Source organism: Salminus brasiliensis, chromosome 5, assembly GCF_030463535.1.
Source record: "Salminus brasiliensis chromosome 5, fSalBra1.hap2, whole genome shotgun sequence".
NCBI lineage: Eukaryota > Metazoa > Chordata > Actinopteri > Characiformes > Bryconidae > Salminus > Salminus brasiliensis.
Genome location: NC_132882.1, coordinates 4,486,702 through 4,501,538, shown reverse-complemented (window position 1 = coordinate 4,501,538; position 14,837 = coordinate 4,486,702). Strand labels below are relative to the sequence as shown.

The window sequence follows — 14,837 nt, the reverse complement described above, 5'->3', positions numbered from 1 at the left end:
TTCAAGCTGCTGCCATCTCCAGACACAAGTATTGCAATGGCCACCTCGAAGGGCTTCCTTCTCATCTAATGAACATTCAGAATGCTGAAACTCGATGTCTCAAAGATCTACCACAGTGCTCCCTTGCTAAGATCACTTCAATGGGCTTTATGGAAGCTTCAGAGGCCTCTTCTTCTCACTACCACCTGCAAGCCAACTTAGGTCTTTACAGGCCTCTGAAACGTCCTTCCTTAAGAATCTAGGCCTGCCATGGGCGGCCGAGTGGTGCAGCCTTTTAAGTGTAGGCTCTATCATCAGGAGGTTGCTGGTTCAATCCCTGGTAGTGCAAGAGAGCATGCACTATATGGACGCTAGTATTGGGACTCCTGCTCATTCATTGTTTCTTCTGAAATCAAGGGTCTCTTCGACTAGATTTTCAATCATTGGTGCTAGAATTTGATTGCATTCAGCAACAAAAGCATTAGTGATCACCACCCCACCTCATTCCAAAGTATTGGATGGAGCACCACCATCATTCTAGAGAACACAGTTCTTCCACTGCTCCACAGCTCAATGCTGGGGGGCTTTATACCCCTCTAACCCACGCCTGGCATTATTAGGCAGCATGGTGCCAGTAGGTTCATGCTCATCTGCTCCTGCAGAGAGTCCTATTCTACTGGTAGTACTTCTCTACGGGGACTAGTCTAGCTGTGTGTTTGTGCATCTGCACATCTGTGTCAGCAATCGGGCATCTTAAAGTAGCTGATTGCATTTATTAGAAGGAGTGTCCACAAACATTTGGACACATAGTGTATCTTTGTATTGTATGAGTTTGGCCTCCACGTTTTGAACTTTTGGAAGGCGCTGTAGATAAGAGCTTCTGCCAAATGACTAAGTGGGATGTAAATCTCAGCTGCTATAAGACTGGCTGGTTGCTGCTTGCTGGTTTCAGCCCTGGCGTGCAAGCGTGCGAGCATGAGTGTTGGAGTGTGAGTGTATGTGTGTTCTGGCTGGTGGTGTTCTCTCAGGCCTGAGACAGCCGGCGATGAAAAATGAGACTGAGTGTCGACCTTGTTCAGCAGGGCTGATAACTATAAATCACACAAAATCACACAGAAAACCACCATATAACACGTTCCTCTGCACTCCAGCCTCATAAACGCCTTAGTGAGCAGCCTGAGTGAGCAGCCTGAGTGAGCAGTAGAGGAGGAACATGGCTCTAATCTAGCACCACCATCTCATTCACACTGGTTTAGTGTCATACCAGCTGCTTCTGGTGTAATAAGGTGAGAAGCAACACATGCAAAGCTAATCTTCTACCTAAATAATGATCCAGGCCCAGTTTCCCTGATCTGATTTTGTGCCTTAATGTAACACAGATCAGATTTTTTCAATCCAATCCGAGTCACTAGCCACGTTCACATGCAGTCTTATAATTCGTTAATAATCCAAGTAATTGCTCAATTGGAATAAAATACATCCCTTTTATATACACCTCAATCTGCAGACACTTCCTGTCTATTGGAATATCCTTAATATAATCTGTTAAATATGTTAAACACCTGTATCTGATTACAGATACAATTCTGCTCTCTCAACCCACTTCAGGATGTGGTCTGAGACACATTTGAGCCACACTGGTTTTATATGGTTGCTCTCTTTAGCAGGTGCCAGCAACATCACGCTGTCCGTGGTGCTGGTTAACCCCCCCGGACAGCGTGATGTTGCTTCGGCTGTGGAGTGGCCCGGTCGGGACCCTGTAGTGATCACCTGTAGTGATTGCCAACAATGAGCAAATTTGCATATTCTGTAGATCGGATTTCTTTCTGACTAACTGGAGACGTGTTTGACTACTGAGTGTAAGCACATGTGACTGCATCTTATCAGGATACAATCCAAGTGACCAGGTGTAAACGGGGGCTTATTCATGAACGTGAACTGTCAAGATAGCCGAGTCCGATACGCAATTGATTGACGAGTCTTCTAAAGTGAGCCGTAGCCTTACAGCCTGGACTTAACATTGGATTGAAAATATCCGGATGTTTACACCCATCACTAAAATGTGACTTTTTAAACCGTAGGGCAACAAACTCGACCTGCCTGCCAGAATCTGATCACAGAAAACCCATTCCGTTTACACTCGTATTAAATGTGGATCAGATTTGTCTCTGACCACCTCCTAATGTGATGTGAGTGATCCGATCATAATCTGATCTGATCCGTTTAACTGCAGTTAAAGTGGCTCCCACTGCACAGAGGTTGTTATGTAGTTGCTATGGTGTTTTTAAGAAGCAGTTAGGTGGTTGCTATAGTGTTGCTAGGGTGTTGGTATGGTATTCAATGTGCCATGGTGTGGTTACTAGGTAAGTGGTTACTAGAAGAATGCTATAGGATTACTGTTGGATCCCAGGTGGTTGCTATTGTGTCTCTGGTGGTTGAGAAGGTGTTGCTACGTGGTTGTTGTGGAATGGTCACACTACACTTTTTCAGGTTGGGTCCCAGTATTCGTCACATTTTGGGTGAATAACCCAGTTTGGCCAGATCTACACAGTTTTCTGTTTAACTTGTAAATGCAAGACTGGGGAATTGTGGTCCTCAGAGGAAAGCATGGCTACCCAGCCCCGATACAACAGGTAGCAGACACCTGTGCTGACCAATATCACGCTAGGAGTGCCATCAACCCACCCCTGAGAAAGCGAGGCCAATTGTGCTCTCTCTGACTCTGGCTGCTGATGGCAAGCAGCATGTTATACTTTGGTTGAGAAGGTGTTGCTAAGTGGTTATTGTGGAATGGTCAAATACAGTTTGGCTATGTGCATTTCTTCAGGTTGGGTCCCAGTATTCATCACATTTTGGTGTTCTGCACAGTTTTCTGTTTAACTTGTTAATACAAGAGTGGGGAACTCTGCTCCTGGAGGGCTGGGGAACCTACTGGTTCCTAGTTTGATGTGTTTTCTGCTTAAGCACACCTGGTCCAGGTTTAGAAGGTGTGTTGATCAGGGAAATCAGCAAAACTACGGTCCTCAGCTCCTCACCTCTCCAGTCTTCTGTTAAGTGCATGAAGATAATGGTGTGTGCTCATTCGCAGGAAAACATGTGAAAAAGTCAGGTGTCCCCAAACCTTTTAGACACAGTGGTCGACCTACATGGGTGAAGCAGCGCCTGAGCGATGGTGGTGCTGAACCAGTCTTTTTTAATTAAAGGAGGTGTGAATCTTTTACAAGCTCCGTTTCCTTTCATAGCTCACCTGTGCCACAGGGCTGTATTAGTGCAGATCTTCAGCGCTTTTGTTCCATCTCAGACGAACTCGATAAGTCTCACCCTGCGGCCGGCGCCGTCTCCCCGTCAGCCGGCCCGCCAGAACAAATTACCTGTACCAGGGAGAAAAATCAATTTAATCAAGACCAATTAAGTGGGCCACGGAGCTCAGAGAGGAGAGAAGTTGCATTAGTTACGTCACCAGGGCCTGCTTTCGCTTCCAGCTGTCACTCTGGCCAAGTTTACTCTGAGGAAAACACAACCTCACGATGGCTGGTGGGACACACCACACTGCAAACACTACACACAGCAGTTATTGCAGGTAACTGGGGGATTATTAATGGAAGTATTTGACTGTGACGTTTGTAGAGATACGGCTTTCCACATACTGCTTTGGGTGGTTCCTTATTTGGGGGATAATTTCACCTGTTAAACCTTTGAAAAATAAACCAAACGATAATTTTGTTTTAATTATACTTTTATAAAATAATTTATTTCTAGTTTGTTTTATTCCCCAGGCAATTTAGAAGGCCAATTACCCAATCCCAATTTATGTGAACTTCCTCTGTCACTAGCAATGTCTCCAACAGTAGGAGGACGAAGACTACCACATGTCTTCTCCAACACATGTAAAGCCAGCCACCACGCCAGACTGATAGCAGCATTGCTCAGAGGAAAGCATGGCTACCCAGCCCCGATACAACAGGTAACAGACACCTGTGCTGATCAACATCACACTAGGAGTGCCATCAACCCACCCCTGAGAGAGCAAGGCCAATTGTGCTCTCTCTGACTCCGTCTGCTGATGGCAAGCAGCATGACTCAGGATTCCCCAGGAATCTTATACTTTTAACATGGTAGGGTAGTCCAATGTACTGCATATTTAGTAGATAATATTCCTAAATTAATCCAGATCCATTTTTTATTGTAGAACCTAATAATAATTATATATATAAATTGACCCACACCATTACACCACCACCTCCACCAGTCTGGACTGTTCACACAAGGCAGGTTGGGTCCATGGACATTTCTCCAGACTTCAGCTCCAGTTCAGTGTTGATGAGCCTGTCCTGAGGCACTGCAGAAAGCCTCCAGCTGTTGTAAGTCATCCTCCTCAAGGTTGGAGGTGGTGCTGTTCGTTCTGAGGTGCTTTTCGGCTCTCCACAGCTGTACAGAGTGGTTATCTGAGCTACTGTAGCCTTTCTGTCAGCTCCAACCAGTCTGACCACTCTTTCATTTACATTTACGGCATTTAACATTTAGCTTTATTCCACCATTCTGAGGAACTCTACAGACTGCTGTGCTGAATAATATATTAAGGAGACACGCTGTGCTTGTAAATGATAGACTAATGGATTAAAACTGTCTGAAAAAAGCAGCAATTATTCAATAAGAAATCATTGGTGTACAAACTCGCTTAAAACCTTGTGCAAATACAGAGATGTGGTTATAAGCTTACCTAAAAAGGTTCAGACACTCTTCCTCTTACTGAATGACCTCTTTTGATATCCCTAATAGTGTTCATTTAAAGATAAGCTCATCTGTATTGCTGATTATTAACAGAAGGTCTTAACATCACCTGCTGAGGTTCACCTGTATGGGGCAACAATAAATACTACCACAGTTCGTGTAGACATTTAAAATCTTTGACTTTTGGGTCATTTCTGTAGACAGTATAACACGCACTTATACCCAGACCCACAAACCAGGTTTTACTCACGGGACATCAGGCTTGACCTGACTCCATCAACACACTGCCCCTTCCCATCACGCTAACTGGCAACACTCTCACCCACCTTATCATTGAACTCAGAGCCAGCCCAAGGCATCCTCAAATGACGTGGCCGCTTAGGGCCCCAACGCCACCAGGTTAGAGCCTCCAAGAGCATCAAGATATCATGATAAAAATCTATAATTTAAGAATACTATGGAGTGATGAAGCATCTGGTGCTAGGATGGCGGTATGGGGGTCCCAGCCCGGCCCTGATTGAACTATACTCTGCTGTATACACAGATACAGTCATGCCCGAAAGTATTCATACCCCTGGCAAAGTTTGACTTAAATTTACTTTTATTTAACCAGAAGTTATATTTTTGCCTTGAAACGACACAGGCATCTCCCAGGAGATAACACGATGATGTACAAGAGGCATCATTGTGGGAAAAAGTATTTCTCAGCTTTTATACACATTTGAACAAAAAGTGGCATGTCCAAAATTATTCATACCCTTTGAAAACTGTCACAGTATTTGGGAAAATCCAAAGTTCTATACCATTCCAAATAGTCCAAGCTGTTTTAAAGCATCCTAATTACCGTGATTCATTGGGAACAGCTGTTTTAATCAACTCAACAGGAGAAAAACAGCAGCTCTCTGCAGTTGGTTTGTGGACAGTCATGGCTAAGACAAAGGAGCTCACTAAGGACCTGCGGCTGTGCATTGTGGCCGCTCACAAGTCAGGAAAGGGCTATAAAGCCATATCAAAATGTTTTCAAGTTCCAGTGGCTACAGTGCAAAGTATTATTAAAAAATACAAGAAGTTCCGCACTGTGGAAAATCTCAGAAGATGTGGTCGGAAGCCAAAAGTGACACCTGTGCTGGCCAGGAGAATAGTGAGAGAGGTGAAGAAAAATCCAAGGATCACCACCAAGGCCATCCTGGTGAATCTGGACTCTGCTGGTGGCGACATCTCAAGGCAGACAGTTCAACGGACACTGCACACTGCTGGGTTCCACGGACGCAGGCCAAGGAGGACACCACTTCTCCAGAAAAGGCACACAAAAGCCCGCTTGACCTTTGCAAATGCTCATCTGGACAAAGAAGAAGACTTCTGGTGTTCTGTTTTATGGTCAGATGAAACAAAAATTTAATCGTTTGGCCACAATGATGTGTGCACCATTTGGCGTAAAAAAGGAGAAGCCTTCAACCCTAAGAACACCATCCCCACTGTCAAACATGGTGGTGGGAACCTAATGTTTTGGGGGTGTTTTTCAGCCAATGGACCAGGGAGCTTGATCGCAGTAAATGGCACCATGAAAAAAGAGCAATACATCAAGATTCTCAACAACAACATCAGGCAGTCTGCAGAGAAACTTGGCCTTGGGAACCGGTGGACATTTCAGCACGACAACGACCCAAAACACACAGCCAAAGTGGTGAAGAAATGGTTAGCAGACAAAAACATTAATGTTTTGCAGTGGCCCAGCCAGAGTCCTGACTTGAATCCAATTGAGAATCTGTGGAGGGAGCTAAAGATCAGGGTGATGGCAAGGAGACCCTCGAACCTCAAAGAGTTGGAGCTCATCACTAAAGATGAATGGGCAAAAATACCAGTGGAGACATGCAAAAAGCTGTTCAGCAATTACAGGAAGCGTTTGATTGCTGTAATAGCCAATAAAGGCTTTTCTATTAATTATTGAGAAGGGTATGAATAATTTTGGACATGCCACTTTTTGTTCAAATGTGTATAAAAGCTGAGAAATATTTTTTCCCACAATGATGCCTCTTGTACATCATCGTGTTATCTCCTGGGAGATGCCTGTGTCATTTCCAGGCAAAAATATAATTTCTGGTTAAATAAAAGTAAATTTAAGTCAAACTTTGACAGGGGTATGAATACTTTCAGGCATGACTGTATGTATTCATGTACAGGTTGCAGATGAGTGAAGGAACAGTGTGTTCCTGCTGTTCTCTGCACTGTAGCTTTAATGGATCAGTCGTACTGGTGTACATATGTCGTTAATAGACTGAGTAAGCTCTGGTTTAAGAGTTTCTAACATTTCACAGTGCTGAGGACATCCCATCTGCTTGGTTTCAGAGACACATTGAGTCTTTGAAAACGGGGACGTTCTGGTTGGGACAATGTACTCAAAACAGAGCAGTGTTCAGAGAGAGCATAAGAGAGTGGTAGAGTTTTAGAGAGGTAGAAAGAGAGAGAGAAGTAGGGAAAAAGCAAGAAGAGGTAGAGAGTGAGGGGCGAGAGAGAAGGAAAAGAGGTAGAGAGAGAAAGAGTGAGAAAAGAGAGAGAGTAAAGATAAGTATATCGAGAAGGAGAGGAAGAGAGAGTTGAAGAGAGAAATAGGTAGAGTTAGAGAGAGAGAGAGAGAGAGAAAGCAAGAAGAGGTAGAGAGTGGGGGGCGAGAGAGAAGGAAAAGAGAGGTAGAGAGAGAAACAGAAAGAGTGAGAAAGGTAGAGGGGGAAGTGGAGAGACAGCAAAAAAGAGAGAGAGATTGAAAACAAGGTAGAGAGAGGTAAAGAAAGAGAGGTAGAGATTGAGAGAGAGAGAGGTAGAGTGAAAAAGAGGTAGAGAGAGAGAGAGACTGAAAACAAGGGAGAGAGGGAGGGAGAGAGAGAGGTAAAGAAAGAGAGAGAGACAGAACGAGAGGTAGACAAAGAGAGGTAGAGATTGAGAGAGAGAGGTAGAGTAAAAAAGTGGTAGAGAGAAAGAAAGAGGGAGAGAGCGGGAAAGAGAGGGAGAGGGAGAGAGAAAGGTAGGCAAAGAGTTAGAGAGAGAGAGAGAGAGAGAGAGAGAGAGAGAGAGAGCTGTATGGTGTATGCTGCTGTACAGAGCTTGATGGAGTGTTTTCCCCTCCCTTTGTCTGCGCTGTAGAAAGTGAGCAGTCAGAAAGAAAGATGGAGTGGAGGGGGGCGGCATTGTCCGTCATCAGAGGAGCGCAGTGGCTGGATGAATGGGCCGTTAGAGGAGCCTGCAGAATAGAGAGAGAGAGCGAGAGAGAGAGAGAGAGAGAGAGAGAGAGAGAGGCAAAGCTGATTTCCAGCCTAAACCCTGCTTCTACTGCTGTTGTGCTCCAGACTCCAGCATTTCTCTCGGAGAGATAACGGAGCGCCCCGTACTTTCCCTGAACGACTCTCAATCAGTCTTCAGACAGTCGTGATCCAACACAGGCAGTTAAACCTGATCAGTTAAAGTGCTTTACACACTGGCACACAGTTAACCCCTTAACCGCTTTCACAGACCCCTACTAGTGGTGCTAGTGCCAGTAGATTGGTTGAATAGCATCCAAGGGAGTAACTGTGAATACACACACACACACACACAAACACACACTCACACTAGGGAATAAGGCAGTGAGAACACATATCCGGGGCACTGTGTAGCCACCCTAGCACCTGGGAAGCAATGGGGGTTAGGAGCCTTGATCAAAGGCACTTTAGCCGTGGATGATGGTCCTGGGGATCAAACCAGGAACCTTCTGATGCCAAGCCCGCTTCTCTAGGCTGCAATGATACGTGAGGCTTCTTTTATTGTTGGATATACTCAGATATATACGATTCTGGTCCATGTTGACATGGTTGCATGCTGTGAACCGTCCACTCTGCCACATCTCAAAGGTGCTCTACTGGATTCAGATCCTGTGACTGGGAAGGATCAGCACTGAACAACACTGAACTCATCCTTATGTTCATGAAACCCCAGCTTGAAAAATCTGGCTTTGTGACATGGTGCAACATCATGCTGGACGTAGCCCCTAGAAGAAGGGTCAGCTGTGGTCATGAAGGGATGCACATGCTCAGCAACGATGCTCAAATAGGCTGTGGTCTTCACAAAAAAAAACAATCCACACACCATTACACCGCCACCACCACCTCCACTAGCCTGGACTTTTCACACAAGGCAGGTTGGATCCATGCATTTATGCTGTCGGTTCCAAATTCTGACCCTACCCACTGATCTGTGAGCCTCAGCAGACCAGGCTAGGTTTCTCCAGTCTTCGACTCCAGCCCAGTGTTGCTGAGACTGTGCTGATCCACTGAAGCCTCAGCTTTCTGTTCTTGGCTGACTAAACTGGACCCGACCCGACCATCATCAACAAGGTGTATCCATCTGCAGAACCACAGAACCACTCACTGGATGGGTTTTCTTTATTCCACCATTCTGAGGAACTCCAGAGACTGTTGTGCTGAGAATCCCAGGAGCTCACCAGTCTGGGAAACCCTCAAACCTTCCACCAACAATCAGGCCACACTCGAAATCACTGAGACCACATTTCTTCCCCATTCTGAAGGTTGATATGAACGTCACCTGAAGCTGCTGGACTGTAATTGTAATAATGTTATGTACTGCACTGCTGTCACATGACTGTCTGATTAGATAAGTGCACGGATGAGTAGGTTTACAGGTGTACAGATGTGTTTCTAATGAAAACTTTTAGTAAAAGGAAATTTGACCAAATGATCAGTGGGAAAAAAGGCAGAAAGTCTTAGAGGATACATCAGAACAGTGTGGGAAAGCATTCCAGTTGCAAGAGCTGAAAGACTTTTAGCTGGATACCTCGAAAACCACCATGAACTTCCTGAGAATAAACAAACTGAGGCTTTTTGAGTGATCATCATAATTCCTTGACCTAAAAATCATTTAAAAAATTGTGGACAGACCCTAAATAAGCTGTGGAGCAAGGTGACCTGGGGATATCTCAGAACACTGTGGAAAAGCATTCCGGTTGCAAGAACTAAAAGACTTTGACCTGGATGACTTTTAGCTGGATCCCTCGAAAACCACATGGACTTTCTGAGGATACACAAACTGAGGCTTTTTTGGATTGGCCCTCACAGTTCCTTGGCCTAAACATCATAGAAAGATGGCTCAGGAATAACTCAGAACTAGAGGCCTTCTACTGTACAAAGAAGAGTGGAGGAAAATCCAATTGCAAGACCTGAAAGACTTTCAGCTGGATGACTTTTAGCTGGATCCCTCGAAAACCACCATGGACTTTCTGAGGATACACAAACTGAGGCTTTTGGAGTGATCCTCATAATTCCTTGACCTAAAAATAATTAAAAAATTGTGAACAGACCCTAAATAAGCTGTGGAGCAAGGTGACCTGAGGATATCTCAGAACACTGTGGGAAAGCATTCCAGTTGCAAGAACTAAAAGACTTTGAGCTAAATACCTCGAAAACCACATGGACTTCCTGAGGATACACAAACTGAAGCTTTTTTGGATTGGCCCTCACAGTTCCTTGGCCTAAACATCATAGAAAGATGGCTCAGGAATATCTCAGAACTAGAGGCCTTCTACTGTACAAAGAAGAGTGGAGGAAAATCCAACTGCAAAAACTGAAAGACTTTTAGCTGCAACAGAAAGCTTTGGCGAACTGTGAGTTCTGCCTGAGGGGGTGCAGCACTCGGGGGATACTCACTTGGTAAGGCTGGGGTGTCCAGTCTTATCTGCAGAAGGCTGGTATGGCTGCCGGTTTTTTTACTTATGCTGCAGTAACATCTTCTACTTTTCTATAAAAAAAAATAAAAAAAAAGCTTTGCTTCAATGTTAGCTGATATTAGTTCTGGATAACAATCGCCACTCCTACTTGGCACTGGGCATGGTGACCTATGCGGCTGCTCCAGAGCATCCCATTCTCTTAGTAGTGCTTTTCCATTGAGACGATACAGTCTGCATCTATTGTTCAGTAATTGAATAGATGTTTGGAACAATGTCGCAGTGGAGCCTCTTTTGGCAACCCATTCTAATATTTTCTTCTTTGTCTGCTACATCTGGGGTCTCTTTTTCCACAGACAATCAATTCAATGCCTTTCTTTCTTAACTACAGTTACTTAGCAAACAACAGAAATCCATTAACTCAGAATTCATTGCCTGAAGCAGAAGTACTGAGTCTGAGAACGGGTGTGTTTTCTTAAACACACTCTTGCTAGCTCAGACCATGCCTTCAGCTTATGATGATTTGGCAGGAGACTGTAAGAGAGGGCGAAGAACTCAGACGACTTTGGGCTGGAGTTCAGGTGGCTTCTGCTTGCTGATAAGTGGAGGCAGGAATGATAGATGACAGGGTTAAGAGGGAGGAGATGGGATGGTGGAGGGTCACACGGGAAGCAAAGAGACCTGTCACTTGTATTTGCAAGTATATTTGCAAGAGCGTGCAGTCTGAGGGGTTGGTGAATACTGGCCTTGGTAGAGCAAGTAAGCCCAGAGAGGCATTAATTAGGCCAAGCTCAGTGCAGTCTGCAGAACACGTCCTCTCACTGAGCTTCCTCTAGGCCCAAGGCCTAGCTGCCATCTCTCCTTTGACCCACTCCTTTGGCCTTTACTCCACACTGCAGCCGGGCCCAGTCTCTTCAGCTTTAATTAAAGTGTCAGAAACAGTTAGAAGAAGCTGAAAAAGGCATCCGCCTCAGTCCACATGCTTCTCTACCTTCAGATGCTGCTTCTGGAGCTCTCAGCTTGTCCAGAAACGCATACAGTGTACAGCTCTCCATGAGGGGGCACTCTGAGCATGATTTGTATTTACTGCAGTGGTGTAAAAGTGAATTATGCTCCCTAACTGTAGGGGGAGCCTGTGAGCAAAAATATTGATTTTCACATAATGCTGCTTTAAGCAAACATATTTTATTAGTATGTAAATTATATTGTTGTGTTTATAGTCTCACATACTTTTGTCGTGTTTTTGTGATTGTTGGATATTAAAACTAGGGATTTAAGGCAGACAGAATGTCTGTACCTATATTAAGATTTGAATCCTAAGTGGGCGTGGCCTCAACCTCAATGATTTTTTTGAAGACCTGCATGTAAAATGCTGCTGTTTTTTTTGTCTCAAGGTAGCATTTGTGTGGGTTAATGAACTGAACCCAGTCATAATTCAGACACTAATTAGACATATTGTTGGTACCTTGTAGATGTAAAGTCAATGTTATGTAATATATGAACAGATGGTTTTGACAGTAGGGGTTTACTCATCTTGAGCTTCTGCTCTTAGGCTGAACTTGCTAGGATGGTCTGATCTGGTCATGTTGGTCAGCTGTTCCACTTGTAAATGATGTAGTGGACAGTGGAACAGCGGCTGATCTCTAACTGTTCTGAGATCTTTTTAACCCCCTTCCATCTGCAGACTCCTCTGCATCTCCACCCTTCTTTCTGAAAGCCTCAGAGAGCTCTCTGGATCTGGCCATGATGGTGATCTTCTTCACCCCTCACTTCAACCATCAATCCAGAGCAGACCAGACTAAACGTCTGAGGTTTAAATAAGACTCCAGACTCCTCCAGAATAATCCTCTCCAACCATGTTGCAGCTGATGTTCTGCAGCTGAGTCTGATTCTACACATCTGAAGAAGTGATAAATATGTGTGTGTGTGGGGGGGAGGGTTGATTAAAGACATTTATTCAGGTGTGTGAGTTTAATTAGATGACTTCCATCTCTTAGTGTTGATCACATGAAGATCAGACCTCCAGATGTTTAATTGTGTTCCACAGGATCAAAAGGCAAGTCAGCTTTGCAAGGTCTTGAGCCACAGATCAGACGTAACCAAGAAAGCAGACAGGATAGAAAAGATACTGCATGGAGGAATCTGGAGACAGCCGAGGCGTTAGGATCTTCCGATAATATCATGTTAGCTCGTCAGCAACTAGGTAGGAAAGCCGGTGTGTGTGTGTGTGTATGTGTGTGTGTGGTGGGAGGAGAGGTAAGTAAGGAAGGTCTTACTGAAACCCGGAGGAGCTGTGGAGGAGCGTATTAAGAGATGTTTTCAGAGTGAATGGTGTGTGTGTGTGTGTGTGTGTGTGTGAGACTTAAAAACAAAAAGTTTTGGAAGGTGTGTTTGGGTTTGGGGGGCTTGAGAGGGTTTTATTTTCTGACAGATGTCCGAATGACCATGTCCAACACACAGATCCATCAAAGAGAGAGAGAGAGAGAGAGAGAGAGAGAGAGGGCTCTGCACTGAGGGTGAGGTAGAGCAGAGCAGGAGGGCAGGGAGGCCTCTGTGGAAATAGAAACCAGACAAAAGGATTGAATTTACTCGGAGAGTTTGATTGCATCTGTTCTTGTGTGTATTCCCGAGTGCCCAGCTGCTTCAGCCTCAGCCTCAGCCTCAGCCTCGCTCAGAAATACGGACATGAATTCGGAAAAAGTTCCTCTAATTACTGTATAGACTATATATATATATATATATATAGTACATGTAGATACAGTACATGTCTATTTCCTTCCCCAATGACGGTATAGGTCATATTTATTATATACAGTCTGCAGTTCAGCTCCTCCCCCAATGACCGTATAAATCATATATATCATATATACAGTCAGCGGTTCAGCTCCTCCCCCAATGACTGTATAGATCATATGTAATATATATATACAGTCAGAAGTTCAGCTCCTCCCCCAATGACTGTATAGATCATATGTAATATATATATACAGTCAGCAGTTCAGCTCCTCCCCCAATGACTGTATAGATCATGTATGTCATATGTACAGTTAGCAGTTCAGCTCCTCCCCCAATGACCATATAAATAATATATATCATATATACTGTCAGAGGTTCTGCTCCTCCCCAATGACCATATAAATCATATATATCATATGTACAGTCAGCGGTTCAGCTCCTCCCCCAATGACCATATAGATCATATATATCATTCATGTATACAGTCAGTTCTTCAGCTCCTGCCCCAATGACTTTTAACAGCATTAGTAGCTTAATAACGTTAATAATACATATATAATAATATAATAATTCTAGAAGACTAATATTTATGACTGGGGCAAGAAAAGCACTTCAGAGGTTCAGCAGGTGTGCAGTAAGAGAGTGAGAGAGAGAGAGAGTAAACAGCAGCAGAAAAACTGCTGGGATGTTCGAGATGCTGTAGATAGTGGAGGAACACAGTTAGCAGAAGTTTCTTAAGATCCAGGCTGGGTGCAGATCAGAGTGTGGAGTGTTGGAGGAGTATTACAGAGAACTGTAGAGATAACAGATGACAGCATGTGCACTCCGGTGTAGGCAGCCAGTGCATCAGCACAGCAGTGGAGATTGGGTTTGGGATGAAGCCTGGGGCTGAGTGACGGCGACACTGAAGAGCTCGGTGCTCTGAACGTGCCTGTCTGGACGATGTGATTGATAGAGGAGAGTGTTCGATGGAGGCGTCCAGGCCACAGGGGCGGCACACACGGGGGAAAGGGAAGGGACATATCGGTCACGGTAACAAATGATGGCTCTGTAATATCTGTGAGCACCAGTCAATTTTTAGCCTCCAACATGAATTCAGAGACGACCTTTCTCTGAACAATAGGCAGCGACCCTTCAGGAGATCCAGCAACACGATTACCTAATTTCTCCCTTAGCCCAAATCCAGGCAAGCGTACGGTGAAAAGTCAGGCTTCAAGGTGGATGCTGCTCCATTTTAATAGATAAACCAATCAGCCATAACATTAAAACCACTGACTGAGGTGAATGTGGTCAGTGGTGTTGATTACATGGTTCCAATGGCACGTGTCCAGCAGTGTGGCCGCAAGTCAACAGTCAGATCTTGAAGGTGATGGAGGTCCTGAAGCAGCGTAAGAATAGAGACACTATATATACACTGTGATGTTCTAGACGATGACTGGGCCGTCAGAACATCTCCAGAACATCAAGCAAGTCTCATGGGCGTCAAGGGCCAGCCTGGTGCAGAAGATCCAGCAGTCTGGAGGACTGTCCAGAAGTGTCCTGTCCGAGAGAGGGGTAAACACTGCGTCTGTCCAATCACTGTCCACTCTAATAGACCCTCCTACCTAGTTGCTCCACCTTGTAGAAGAGGGTAAAGTCTGCTGCCAACAGGACGCTGTTGCCTGGATATTTCTGGTTGGTGGAT

At 44.7% G+C, this 14,837-nt stretch overlaps 1 protein-coding gene across 5 annotated transcripts in view; it reads left to right on the top strand.

Moving 5' to 3' along the window:
* The window catches only part of dpp6a (dipeptidyl-peptidase 6a), a 461,345-nt gene that overhangs the window by 363,046 nt on the left and 83,462 nt on the right, over positions 1-14,837 (top strand). The window lies entirely within an intron of this gene.